Raw genomic sequence first — 9,185 nt, 5'->3', positions numbered from 1 at the left:
AATTCTTCGTTGTTATCCAGGTTTGTTTCATTTTAGTTTTTGATTTGTGTTTTGTTTGTACTTTTGGTCACATTGTCATCAGCATTGAAGCTCGCTTTTTGTTTGCATACCTGTACTCTTGTACTTTTTCGTTTCGCATTTGGGTCCCCATCCAATTTCACCCCCTGACAGTGAGGGGTATTTACTGACATGTTTTATGTCATAGAACAAAACATGAAAGTCTCATGAGCTTGTGTTAACCAAAGACCTTATTTCAGGCATCTTACCAAAAACCCATTCCAAAAACCGATTGACTTCAGGACGAGGTATCCAGGAGTGCTAAAATGTTAACTCATTTGCATGTTTTAGGACTCATTCCTTCAGCACTCTTTTATAGTCGCACTTCTTTTAGAATCTTTATTTATTCAGTTTTTTTCAAAACCACATATTTCATACAATTTGCAAACAATGTGCTTTCAGTTACAGATGTTCTACACTGCACAGCATTTGGAAAACCCCCTCATATTGATTCAATTTGTGACCTAAGCCGTATCCGTCACCATCAATCGTATCAGCTTGACCACAAACATTGGGCTGTTTAGGCCTTTTTTTAATGTGCTGTAATGTTGTAGTGCCAGGCAGGATGACCTAGCACCAGATCACTGTACCACTCACGCTCCTGAGGGGAGCTGACTGGAACAGCAGTTAGGCGAGACGACGGTCGCAGGTCGCCCAGGCCACAGCTGGGAAGCCCCAGGCCTAAGAGTTGACCTAATGTGATTAAGTGTACATCCAGCTGCACGGAGGGAGACTGCATGAAAATAACGATACACCTGGAGAATGTTTTTTGTTACTAATGTAAACCATGTTTTATGTCAGAATCCACAAAGATAATTGGCTATTTTACTGTTTTATGAGAGCAGGCTTGGATGGATTTGCATACTTTTTTTCCCTCCTAATTTCTCTTACTGATCCAGTCCAGTGTGTGTGGTCTATAAGAGCCAAGCTCCCGGTATTTGTCCTGAGAAAGACCTTGATAGGAATGGGGTCTGAGTGAGAGTGCTTATTTTATTCTCTTCCATGCTGCTGCAGGCTATGGCTGTATTAATGCAATGGCAGGGATCTTTGAAGTTGTGACTTTATGAGACAAAAGCTAATTTCCTTTCCTTTGTTCATTATCGAGAGAGACTTCCAGCCGGGCGGAAAGCATGCTGTGCTAATTATTCCATTCATGAGTCGTCTCCAAAGTATGTAATGGATTTCACTGGGCTTTTCACAGGTAAGCAGGGTGATGTGGCATACACACTTCTGTCAACACGCTGGTTTACAGGAATTACACATTTTAAATCCTCACGGGATAAAGGTTGTCATATCCTCGAATGCAACATCCACTGAAAGCAAAATAGAAAATTAACTTAAAGGTCCAGTGTGTAAGATTTAGGGGGATTTAGTGGCATCAAGTGGTAAGTGAGTCGAATTATCCACAGAGGTTTCCTCCTCTCCAAAACAAACAGACCAGGTGATTTAAAACAGTAAACACTGAATAAAGCAGTTACATTATAAATCAAAGTGCGTTATTTGGCATGTCAATGACAGCCCTCTGGCCCAGTACCTAATTATGTTTCTCACCTATTTTCTATTACAACTAAATATATGCTCACTTAATTTCCTAATGTTTCCAGGTTGATAGTTGATCACAAAGTTAACTCGAAATCAGGACTGATACATCGCCACACATTTACTCACGTCTCAACAAATATATCTTCTGCAGACTTATAAGACCAAAACCACTTTGCAACTCATTAAGACCTGAACCCAATTTCACAAATGAGTTTCAGAGTTTGTAGGGCCAAGTTAGGCGTGTGACATAATGGGATTTCCATTTTTCCCTGAACCACAACTTGGCAGAGCATGAAGGGAAATGCAACATTTCACATTCCATCTCTGCAGCGTTACCAGGATGCCACCCACAACACCTGAGCACTCCCAATCACAGAGCGAGAGTGCGCGCGTGTGTGTGTGTGTGTGTGTGTCCCGCCGTAGATGCACGGTATGCATGTATCCTGCCACTCAGAGTCAGATCAGACAAAAACGACAAGGGGTGTAGCGGCGATACAAGTAAAGCTATATACCTCCTCCACTACTGCCTGACACCCCTCCTGCTCCTCCTCCTCCTCCTCCTCTCTCCCTTGCTTTGTTTGTGCTCATTTCATTCCGTGTGCAGCCTCCTGGCAGGCAGGTCAAGGTTTACCCTCGCACCACACACCATTTCCCTCGCACGCCGCCCGGGGGAGGAACACTACAGGCCCGAGGCAAGGGCAAGCCCAAACAGCTCGCACAACATTGCCGCCATCACCACCTCTAACCATACTGATAGGAGGACAGAAATACTGCACTCAGAATCACACAGTTGGATCTCTGTCTTTTCTTTTTTCCTCTCTTTCACCAATTATACCCTCTCCTTTTCTCGTTTTCTCTCTCCCATGCCCTTTATCTTATTGTACATTATTGATTTCTGTCAGTAGTAAGGTATATGTCTATTAACCGACAGATTTAATAGAGCGACAATAGAAAGCTACTCATTTGTTCCCCCCGTAGTGTAAGTGTTCATTTTGAGAGTCTGATACTAACCCTGGCTAGGAGCTAGTGCTGGATTTTTAGCTGTAAATGGAAAACGCCTGTGGGCTTTTCATTTTCTGGGCCCAGACGTTCCCTTCATGGTGTCGGAGCCCTTGTGTTCACAGAGTTCATGTTTTGCTGCGGGGCTTTTTTTTATTTTGTTTTATCTCATAGCTTAGACTAGCAGGGCTTTAACTCCCAGAGGACTCCTGCGTAGCAACAGCAGAGATCAACAAAGTAAGTTTGTTTATGTTGGCTGTGTCCGCATGTTGTCGACTTATACATTTCTCAGTCTCCATTTCCTGCCTCTCCTTGCCCCAGGGGAAAGGAGCCCTCTAATTGGATCTTGTTCTAATTGAGCCTAATACTGGAGCTAACCGGAGTTGGGCCCTGTGGCTAATGAAGAGCTGAATCAAAACTAAGCACTAAAACTTTGACTCTGTGTGTGTGTGTGTGTGTATGCCTGCGTTTTTTGCTCCACATTCTATCATGAACGCATCATTACTCTTTTCGGTCTTTTGGTTTTTACCTTATATTGTGTACTGAAAATTCGTATTCTTAGGCAAGGAATAATAGGTTGTGAGTACCAAACACAGAGCAACAATAGTTTGTCAAGTCATCATTTGTTTTTTTTGTTTTTTTATGCAAATCACCCAATTAAAATTGCACATGCACACACTTACATTTATGTTTAGCATGTTGCAGATTCTCCACAAGAGAGAGCTACTCAGTTATTGTCAGGCCAGTTTCATTCATGCTGTCCTGTGTCACCAGCAGACATTAGAACTACAAGTAGACTAGAGCGCTGCTGGGGCCACATATTTCTGTCCAAACCTGGTCCAAGTCCGAGAGTAGTATCCTAGCCTGATCCCACCCCACAGGCATTCTTCTTTTCATGTCTGAACACGACCCAAGCCCGCAGTTAACGTAAGGTGCTGCAGCTGACACACAAAGGCAGAATTTCCTTGTGTCACTTTGACAAAAACACTAACGTCATTTGTTAATATATAACCTGGTCTCACTCCAAAGTCATTAAATATCAATGCTTGGTCAGTGGCCCTCATCGTCAGATAACCACGCACTGAAGCACCCTTTAGTAGCAGCATGAGATACGAAAATGTCCATATTTAGGTGGATTTGTTACGCAAACTCCGGACTCTCACCAGTAAGGCTGCTGTTTGTTTCTCGTGTGAAACCAAAAGTCGGTTGAGTCATTTTAAAAACAACGTAGTGTGCTAGTGTGTGTAGCATACAATGCTAGTGACATTACATTACATTTGTGTCAAAATTGTTTACATACATATTTTAAAGCCACACCATGATGTTTTTTCTAAACCCAATTATGTTATTTTGTTGCCGGAAGCTAAGAAGGTAAACCTAAAAATAAAGGTTTCTTTTTTCTTTTACCTATGTTTAAATTTATTCTAAAACAATTTCCATTAAATAAGCAGAAACTGTAGCCTACATTGCCTGTGAAAACGGAAAAAAAAGTTATTTTGAAAACTCGATATATGTAACAAGCATAAACCATCCAAATGTGACGCTGGATGGGTACATAGAGTGTGACAGTTTGATATGTAGGACCAATTAGTATTGTATGAGTTGGGAATGAGAAATATTTGTCCAATCTATCAGGTAACTTAGAGCTCGTATTGGTTATCCACACTCTAATATAGACAAATTGTTGTCACCACCTATAGGCAAAAAACATTATACAATTTTATCAATTGGACAACCTACAGACAATTAGTGTTACAGCTTTTTCTTCTTTTTTAATGGCTGCTATTGTCTCTGTTTTTCCATGTTAACTAAAATAAAATACTAACAAATTATAAAATTGTGTCATACTAACTTCCAATAGACAACAAATACGATACACTGTGCCTAAATAGTAACACAATTCAATTTGCGGCTGTAAAACTCTATATGTTAGCTTCTGGACATTTTGGCACATGATTTGGGTGTTGGGACTTAGCATTAAAGTTTTCCTAACATCAAACACACGCACAGACACATACACACACAGGTACACTCACACACAAAGAGCAGATATAAAAAGGAAAAATAAATGTTTAGCACTCATTGCCTGTAGGTGGCATTAATGTCAAAATTGCAGAAGGTATTAATGTCATCGCCTGCGGGCAGGCCTTCTTTATGGAAGACATTTTGAGATGTCACTGTAGGAAAATAACAGGTGTAAATGACGAAATGAATGATGGATGAACTGCATTTAGCTGCTTTGGTTTCAGGGTGCTGGTACTGTGAATGCTGGTTTACTCTCACACTGTCATGAGTCACTGAGATACTTCAGTACAGGGGCAAAGTCCCGCCCCTTCTGGTGGGACCTCATGTCGGGAAAAGAGGTGAAATTTTTTGTCATTTAAGGGTATGCTGTCACCGCCAACTCCAAATTAAGTACATAACATTATTTATGGTGCACAAATTCATATCATATGAACCGTTGTGTGTGCATATTTGTAGGATATCATACAAACTGTTGGATGAAAAATTGGATTTAAAAAAACAGCCATTTTTAATGTTATTTGTAAGATACGTGCTTTTCCTATGATGACACGTCCGAATGTCTGCTGGGAAAAGGCCCTGTGCACATCATGCATACAAAAAAATGCTGTTAGTTTTCTTGCTATTAAGTGGCACAGGTTGGACTGTCACTGCAGCTCTGTAGCTGGATGATATTGTGTGGTTTCTGGTGCTTTGCATCAATGTCACTGTGTGTCCTTGTTCTGAAACTCACCACAACATCAGACACTGTAGCCCTGATGAAAACCCATTTTCAAAGGATTGATTTTTTCACTTATTCTCTTTCCCTCTGTCACACTAAATGCCAATCCATTGGATATAAAATGAAACAAGCCAAGCACATGCTGCAGTTTCAACAGTCGCGTAGACAACAGAGAAATGGAAATGAATGACGCCAGGTTTGCTCCTGGAGGGCGAAAAAAGAAATGACTTCTCTCTTGCCTCCAGTATATGTTTACCTATCTGCAAATCATCTTCGCTCTTCACATAAGAACAGACACATGTATACTAATAGTCAAACAAATAACCAGGTAGTTATCTGTGTCCATAATGTGTTATTTAATAACATTCTTTCAACATAGGGACATTCATATCTATTTTTCCAGAGGTTTTGATTTAGTTTGCATCCATACGTCGCAATTCAAATCTTACCTAAGGACCTAGGATGGTTGATTTGGCCTCTTTTTTTGTAACTTCCTGTTTTGAAAGAACCAGACTCTAAACCAAAAACAGGCTCCATATGGGCAGTGTTTTATCAGGGTCAAACACAAAATAAATCACATACATAAAGCTCAAGCTATCACATGTTTATTGGACACACTGACTGAAAGAAGACTGTTATATTCCCCAATTCATTATTTTCAAAAGTGGAAAGTGTGTATCTTAGCAGTAGTAAAAGCAATTTATATTTTTGCAGTTTTTCTGGTATAGTATAAATAGTTTTTAGCCTGTGCAGAATTTGGCACTTATAGACAGCCTAACCACATATGGCTCAACTTAAGTCTTACTTTTTAATTATAAATCTACTTAGCTGTCTTAGTTATTATGATTACAAGTCCATTTTACACCTTCTTTGCATGGATCTTGAAAGTTATTTTGAGAAATATTAGCTGGCAAGAGGTGTTAGCTGCAGGTGATGCTGCTGCAAAGCAAAACTGTTAGCCAGTTGGTACCAGAAATAAACATGGGAATAGAACAGTGTGCACTTGGAGCATTACAGTTCAACTTTCTTGTTTTTTTCAACCGGCATCTCATCTCTACTTTTAAAAAACTCTCACTTGTAAATATTAATGGGAGCTGCCATAACATAGCTGTGGTCAAGCTTTGGCCACACATGCTTTGAATCTTTAGCTTAGCGCAGCACAAAGTGGTGTTTGGTAGCTGGAATTATTCAATCTTGATCTCCAGAATTTGATGTCTCTCTAAGCGGTTGCTGTAGTTGGAGGCCTGCAAGGCACAAACCAGTGCTGAGTAGTGTTGGTGACTACCACCAGAGGGGGGCTGGGTGGAGACATAGCACCCCAGGTGGGCCGAGTTGCACCCTCCCTCCGGCGCTCTGCCATGTCTCCAGAAGGAGGAGGGTGCGGTAAATGGTTCCAGAGCAAATATAGCCTTCCAAACCTCCTGCCCCGAGGATGTAGCCTGGAGGCTGAAAGGAAGATTGGAAACAGATGAAAGAAAGAAACTTTGGTGCGGCTCTTGGTGGCTCTGAAAGCATTTTTTGTAGAAGACTCATTTGACAAACCCTTTTTGGGGTATGAACATTTGGGCATGTATAGACCTGAGCGTATACATGGGTGTGTGTGTGTGTGTGTGTTTCATACCCATTCAAGAGTGCGATTGCATTGCCTGAGTAGCCCTCCAGCTCTTGTCTTGTTTGTTGACAGTATTAAACAAATGGTCAGAAAGCCCATTACTCAGGGGGGAGTGAAGTGAAACCGTATGTGCATATGTGTGTGTGTGTATGTGTGTGTGTGTGTATGTGTGTGTATGTGCACGCGTGCACATGCACACTCTGTGTGCTTGGCCCCTCCCTGGCCCTGCAGCTTTCTCTGGGGTTTCTTGTCACCCTGTGTCTTGGAGGTGAGAGGGCGGGTGATAATTGAACACTCCCTGGCACTTTTAACAAATGTATTGAAAGGAGGAATCGAAAAACCTGTTAATGAGATTTCCCACCCCGGGCGGTGCTCTGGGTTATTATTCTTATAATTTTCTTAATCTAATGAGTTACTCAAAGTTTATTTTCAAATGTATTTCTCCCATTCGCCCTATAGGGTTCCTGTTTTATTAGCCTCTGCTCCTCGGTAGCACACAAACTTTATTAATAAATCAATTTACAATGCTTTGGAGGAGGCCCCTATTGAGACTTGAGCAGTTAGGATCTCCAACCAAACAAACAGTAAGACAGGGACTCATAGTGCAGTGTGAGTGATGGAGCACAACGTAAAATCGGACAAATTGATTTTACTTAAAAAAGTCTAGGAAACCAATTGCTTTGAAAAATGTCAGTAAATATAACTATTAATCTTAATTTATGTTTATTTTATATCTAATGGTTAAGTTTACTTATAGTTTAATTATATTTAGTTAATTTTGTGAAGATGTTGCAACTTAAAAATGGCAAGTGTAATTAAATGAGTCTTCCTAAGTTTTAGCAACTTCAGTCAACCAAGTTTACTGTGCAATATATCTGCAATCTGCTGGTTGCAAACTAGGTAATTGTCTTTGTACTTAACATGTTCTTAAACATGTTAACAAAACACAACTCACAGATCTCCAAACTTCATCATTGGCAAAATCCTCAACTTAAGTCTGACTAACTTGTTTTACTGAAGTTGCTAACACTTAGAAAAGAACAACATAATTTCCCCTGTGATTTTTAAGTTGCAACAACTTTACAACAAAATTAAGTAAATACACTTAACACCTAGATATTAAGTTCACATAAATTAAGATTTATAGTTCCATTCACTGTCCTTTTTCAAGTCAAAATTATTTCAAGTACATTTAGTCAGACTGTCAGATTTTACAGTGCAGCACCCTGTACCAAGGTGCACATCTTTACTTGGTCTTTTTTTATTTTTTTTTTATTTACCTCACAAAATGGCTCCTGGCTTAGGGAATGGACCATGAAAATGGCTGCTCTCTTGTGCCTGCAGCGCTCTATATAGATTGGAGTTTTTCATGTGGCAGTTAGGCTGCTGGGATATCCACCCCAGGGGATGTGCTCTCATTAAGGACAGTAGCTCCGGGCACTTTTTTGCACTGCTTCCTGTGGCCACTGACCTCCTTTTCACCCGTGGGCTTGCAGCTACACCACAGCTCTGCTTCTTGGTCTCCCTGTCACTCCCAACAACGCCCTGGGGGTTATCACATGACTCGAGGAGTGACTCCTGACCTGGCTGCCACCCCCCTCTCCCCAAAAAAAACCCCTCCCCTCCTGTCGGCGAGTTGCTTAGAATGATCACAGAAAGCGTAAGGGTCACATTTGCCCCCACCAAAATGGCGGTTATGTCCTTGGGCTTTTGAAGGAAGAATTTTCCGAGTTGACAGTGTCAAAACATCATGTCAGAGATGGCCGGCCTTATGTGTCATCTTAAAGCTGCAGTATTATTCATGTGGAAAAAGTTTTGAGCATTACAGTGAAACTAAAGCCATCTATCATTTCTACAATAGTCACTGAGAGCAAATTAGTGATAGAGGGCACCTGTCTCATTGGAGCCTTTACCTTGAGTTCAAGCAAATACTTGCTGCTTGAATGGACACAAGCGGCTAATAACATTGCTCCGTCACCATCCTCCCTGAGCCATTTCTGCAGCCATTTCCTCCATGTTGTGGCTCATTTTAGCCACAAGACAAACTAGCTTGCGAGGAGCACCTAAAGGTGATCTACGATCCAGACAAAGGTAGTTAATCATTGATCAAAAAACATTACTGAGGACTTCGGGCATTATAGTTCTGTGCCCGAAGTGTGCAGAGAAATATCAATAAAAATCCCCCTGATCTTTTTTTAATTAAAGGCTAAAAGCCTGATGCTCTCTGTGGCT

Source organism: Plectropomus leopardus, chromosome 12 (assembly GCF_008729295.1).
Source record: "Plectropomus leopardus isolate mb chromosome 12, YSFRI_Pleo_2.0, whole genome shotgun sequence".
NCBI lineage: Eukaryota > Metazoa > Chordata > Actinopteri > Perciformes > Serranidae > Plectropomus > Plectropomus leopardus.
This window is presented reverse-complemented; position numbering follows the sequence as displayed.